Here is a 6,000-nt window from a genome sequence, read left to right as displayed (position 1 = left end):
AGGCTACAGTGAAGATTTCTAGCTCTTTAAATAAGTGTCTGCAGGATGAGCTCCAGCAATTATTCTGATTACACGCTTTTGTGCAATGAACACTCTTTTACTCAATGATGAGTTACCCCAGAATATGATGCGATACGAAAGCAGAGAATGAAAATAGGCGTGGTAAGCTAATTTACTCAGATGTATATCGCCAAAATTTGCAATGACCCTAACAGCATAAGTAGCTGAACTCAAACGATTCAGCAGATCCTCAGTGTGTTTTTTCCAGTTCAACCCCTCACCAATGCATACACCTAGAAATTTTGAATATTCTACCTTAGCTACCGATTTCTGATCGAAGTCTATATTTATTAATGGGGTCATTCCATTTACTGTGTGGAACTGTATATACTGTGTTTTGTCAAAGTTTAATGAGAACCCATTTGCAGAGAACCACTTAACGATTTTCTGAAAAACATCGTTTACAATTTCACCAGTTAATTCTTGTCTGTCGGGTGTGATAGCTATACTTGTATCATCGGCAAAAAGTACCAGCTTTGCATTTTCGTGAATATAGAATGGTAAGTCATTAATATATATTAAGAACAGCAGAGTAGTAACATCACTGCTGGCATACTCCCCCGTATCCCTCTCACGTGAACGGATTTAAGTAATAAATAAGAGAGAGAGGAAAAAAAAGACTTTGTGGTTTGAGCTGTATGGTTGACGATCGAATGTCGCTCAACACAGCAGTCTCCCAGCTCGCACACGTGTTACCAGGCGTTCGGTTCGAAGTGCCGCCTCCCGCAACGCCGCGGTTTGACAGTCCACGCATGCGCCGTGCGTCCAGAGCTTCGCGGCGGGCGGACTGACGCGGGAGGCTCCAGTATGACGCTTGCATCTGTGCAATGAGGATGTCGCGCCGGCCGCTACCGTGAGTACACATGGTACATGTCTCCTGCATCTGTCACGCTGGCGCCGGCGGCTGCACAAGGGCTGCATTGTCCGTTAGCGACGAACCTCTTTCTCTTAAACAGTGGCTGCAAACGTATTGGGATCATCGATCTAACCCGCATCGCGTGTTTAGTTGGTATCAGCGCAGCTGTTTGAGCACTTTCCTGCTGAAAATTTGTGACAACTTCATGCTCTTTTCCTTCACTAGCTTCTATGTTCTGTATCAATCTGCCGTGATCGATGAATCCTAAGAATTTCAACGACAACTGTGTCACTGCGGATTCGGCTGCGTCTGACGAAAGTGTGCTAAACTTCATATTAGTGCCTTACGACGAGAGAACTATGAAAATGTGTTATAGTTATTAGTGTTAGGAGCGAAAAGTGAGTTTGCTGAGCCAGAAGCGCTTGTATTTAATATATCACTCTTCCTTATGCCACAGATAAGTGAATCATGATTGAGTAGTTATTACTTTCTATCATCTCATTCGATTCCGTTTCTGTCTTATCTACAGAGAGGTATGTAAACTGTTGCTAGTTCGACTAGTTCTGGAATACTGTTTATGCGTCTGAAGCTTTAACATGTGCAAATGACTTACGAAACAGTACAAAACTGAGCTGCGCAAATCGTAACATCATTATTTACTTCAAAATATTAAATAAAGTCCGATGGCGAGAAACGTACGGTTTCTTAAACACATATTTGCACGGAGACCACGAACATACAATTGGAGTAATTGACTTGCATACAGAAATGTGCGGTAACCGATTCTGTGGGTTGCGAATAGAGCAAAAACGGAGCCAGATGTAAGTAACATCATTTAACTTAGCACTGCTCAGTGGTTTCTGGGGTGAAAACTAGATACAAATGTGTCCTTGTGTCAAGTCAAATTTTTCTGACTTTAATACAGAACTGTCCAATATATTTCAGTTACAATATGATTGGAAAACGTTTTTGACGCGTGCACTAAAGAACATTTTGTACATACCAGTTTCCGTAGCATAACGCACCTTTACCACCCTAAACCACACTGCAAACGTGACGTGCTAGAATTTGCATGTGAAAAGATGAATGATACGTGGATGAAGACTCCTTCAGGGCCACGAAGAGTGAAGTACCTGGAAGCCGCTCAGTCAGGTCTCTTCTGGTGTTATAAGAGCGAAACTAATTTCCAGAGACGGAGTTTCAATATGATGACAGTGTTTTGTAAGAGTTGGCCAGAACTGATTTCGGCCTACTTTTTACAGTACTGCTTCTACCCACCAATCTACCAACAGCGCTCTTGAGATTGCGAAATTCTAGTCTGTAGTTGCCTAATATTTGTAGTCTTACATTTTATCAGTTAAGTGGCGTATATTTGTGTTTCATCTTATTGGTTGGGATAAAATAAATATAGAAATCTAACAAGCGAGCCTGTCGAACACACTTGTGTGTCTTGTATGCACGTACATCAGAGGCGGAGGCTCAAATACATTGCCATCCATCCTGACACATGTTTTACGTGGTTTCCCTGTCATTTAATGTAAAAGTTTGGGTGGTTTCATTGTAAACCACAGAATTGTTTTCTTTATCCATTCTTGTCTTGTACGAGCTTGTACTCATCTTAAGTGGCTAGAAGTTAAAGCCTGCTTAAGTACAAAATGTTTGAAATTATCTGCAACAGATTTTTGATTAAATGTGACGTATCGACACAGTATGAACAAAATTAAATGTCGATGAACAAGTAAAAATTAAAAATATCTTATTTCATCTCGTTCGTGACATTGCGCGAAAGTTATGCTATTACATTAATGTCCGACCTGCATATATAAATTCACATATGTTTGGTTGATTCATAACGGTAAACGTACGATGTAACTGTCTAGCGTCATATTTTGCAACGATATATATGAGACTACTTCCACAGAAATGTCAACTTAATGGTGTTTGCAGAGAACCCCGACATTATTCATGGTTTACCATATGGACCAGGGCGAGTTACTGATATTTTTGAACAAATCTGTCATCATATGATACTTTTTTTTGCTAACCGTAGTTCCTGCAGCCAGAAAAAATACTTACCACTCGTCACAACTAAGCTTAAGGCAACACACAAGCAATTTGTAGTCTTTAAGCATGAGTTAGAGATAATAATAGTGATGACACCTGATACGGCATATGCGGTCAGATACGTTTTTTGTGGTGGTATTCATAAAGCACTCAAGAAGAATGTTGGGGTGGATCGTTCGGAAAGGTCACAGCCGATTTTCTTTTCCCTTGCTGTACGAAGCGCCTTCCGAAAGTAAGTTAAATATGCGTCCCACGATAAGACTATTACGCAACAATAGTGCGCCTGTCGGAACAGATTATATGTTCCTGGTTTCCTGCAGACTCAGTTCGGTTGCGGTACAGGTTTCTGGTGCATCGCAATGAGGGAGTGCAATGGCTCGCCAGCTGAAAACGTATTCGAAAGTTGAAGTACGCGGGGCAGTACGGTTCTTGTGGACAAAACGCTTAAATTTCGTACAGATCCGCCGTAAAATTATGGCTATAAATGAATCAAATGCAAAGTGGCGCCCAGCTGTAGCGAAATAGTGCCAACAATTTAACCAACGCTGTACTGATGTGGATGATGTTAATCGAAAGTCTAGATCCATGTGATTTCCATCTTGGGAAAGCTGAAAGAACATTTGGGAGGAAAGGGATTTTTCAACCATTAGTACGTTCGTACAGTATTTACCAAGGAGTGGATTTCTAGCGGCGAGGAAATGAGCGATTGGTATAACGTTCGGACCGCTGTTTACAAAGACTTGGTGACTTTGTTGAAAAATGACGCGTCTGTCACTTTGAAATGTAGCGCAGCATTCAATAAAAATTACTCAGCCTGTCTGAACAGTCTGTAACTTACTTTCTGAAGTCCCCTCCTGTATCTGCTATTACTGTAGGGATTTTTTTTTTAAATTCAAATACGTTTCAATAGATTCTCGCTAAGTTTCTTGCGATATTAATTCTGTAAACGGTTATTTTAATGTCGTTATAGATTTGGGAGGTTGAGCTTGTAACAAGGAACTGAGTACAACAGAGACTTAAATTTTATACTACCAGTATGAAATGGAAAGGCAAATGGTAAAAATTATCTTCTTCCCGTATCTGTCCTCGTACTTACCAATTCGATAAGTTATTGCGTGTATTAGTGTGGTTAGGTAATCTCATGTAAAGTTCATGTCATATAAACTCGTAGACTGTGAATATTTTTATTGTTTCTTTCAAATACAATCAGTCAAAGCATTTTGTTATGATCAGGACAAAACTGTAACAACAATAACATTAGTTTTGATGTGAAATTTAATTAAAGCCGTCTCTTTGAAAGCTGGACTTTTGAATCCAGAGTAATTCATTCATAAAGTCAATTTACATGAATCATACACATGCAATGTATGAATATTATGTGTATCTGTACACTGTGTAGCTATTGAAATTGTTATGAACGAAAACACACACGACACTAGTTTAATATTCTATAATATTTATTACTTATTTCACAGACTGGTTTTCGGCTGTTATGCCATCACTGGATACAAATATACGTACGGTACAGTCGAATTTTTGTAGGATAAAAATTTTTAAACAAGTGCACCTATAGATTATCTCTGTTTCCAGAGATGAAAATTATTGACATTTAATTTGGGAATAAAACGAGGGTAATTATTTCAGTGAAAATGCCTTGTAAGATTATTTAACTAAGATTAAATATGTGACACATTAACGAATGAAATATACAGCAGATTACAACTGTTCTTAGAAGAAAATAAATTGAACAGTGAACTTTGATATGTTCTAAGCGCGTGGCTGAATAAAATAATCTTGTCCTTAACAGGTCCTAAATTACACCTTTGGAACATGTCACCAAAATTTATTGTTCAGTTTATTTTCTACTAAGAATATTAACAATTTTCACATTTGGAAATCGAGATACTCTGTAGATGTTTTAGTTTAAAATCTTTGATCCTACAAAAATTTCTCTGCGCCACATATTTATCTTTGTATTTGAGGATGGTATAATAGCCGAAAACGATTTGGGGAATAAATAACAAATATTGTAGACTGACATCAGTGTCGTGCGTGAGTGTTTTCATTCACAATGTGTTATATATTCGTCCAAGAACTAAGGGTACAGTCAGTCAATGCTATTACAATTGTCTATATTTGAAGATCATTTTTGTAACAGAATATTATCACAAAACAGTTTTTGATTTTAATTTTTCTCTTACTTTTTTTATTTCTCATTTTTACCACATTGATTCCAAAAGAATTTCAGTAATATTGACACTAACTTTTTTCTCAGAAATGGAATGCGAAATTATTAATAGTGGATATTAATTGCTCTTGTATCGAAAGAGCTATACTCTGGTATGGATAGCTGAATACAACTGAAAAAAACAATGAAAAGTCCCAAATTACATTGACTCGCGTGACGCACATTGTATGTCGGCGATTGCTGTCTCACTGTTAACATTTGAATAGTCTGTTGTTTGGACATTGCTTTGATCGCTTGGCTTTGCTTGCATGCGGCACCTGTGTAATGTACATAACCATAGCACTCGTTAAAAGTGCTGGCGTCGTTTCCCACATTCTAATTTCTTCCTAGATAATGTCGATCCACTGACTTCTCTCACAAGATTGTGTGAGCCATAATTAATACTAAATTACGTCCATGATACTGATACAGTTTTACCAATTTTCTACCATATTGTCTTTCACTATTTCAATGTGCTGCTGAGAGCGATGGAGTAATAACTATGACACAGGATGCGCATTTGAAAGGAATGAATTTCTGATATTATTATCATTATTATTATTCATCATTTGATAATTTTGTGTAATGATATAGAAATGTCACTTCTAAGACAGGGAATGCAGACGTCATATTCAAACAGAATTTTATGTTTTAATTGTTCAGGAAAAGAATGCTTGGGTCCATAAATTTCATCACGTCTACACACAATTAATTTCACTCATGTTAATTCACACACTCACCTTCACTCATAAAATCGTTGTTGCTCTTCGCCAGGCTCACTTGTACAGCACAG

At 37.9% G+C, this 6,000-nt stretch overlaps 1 long non-coding RNA gene across 1 annotated transcript in view; it reads left to right on the top strand.

Moving 5' to 3' along the window:
- Nucleotides 1-830: 830 nt before the first annotated feature.
- The window catches only part of LOC124796416, a 359,094-nt gene continuing 353,924 nt past the window's right edge, over nt 831-6,000 (top strand). Inside the window, exon 1 of the long non-coding RNA XR_007016763.1 lies at nt 831-926. This is a non-coding gene — a long non-coding RNA (uncharacterized LOC124796416). The remainder of the gene's footprint in view (nt 927-6,000) is intronic.

This window comes from Schistocerca piceifrons, chromosome 4 (assembly GCF_021461385.2).
Source record: "Schistocerca piceifrons isolate TAMUIC-IGC-003096 chromosome 4, iqSchPice1.1, whole genome shotgun sequence".
NCBI classification, from domain to species: domain Eukaryota; kingdom Metazoa; phylum Arthropoda; class Insecta; order Orthoptera; family Acrididae; genus Schistocerca; species Schistocerca piceifrons.
The sequence above is the reverse complement of the archived record's forward strand: the minus strand, read 5'-3'. Positions and strand labels throughout refer to the sequence as shown.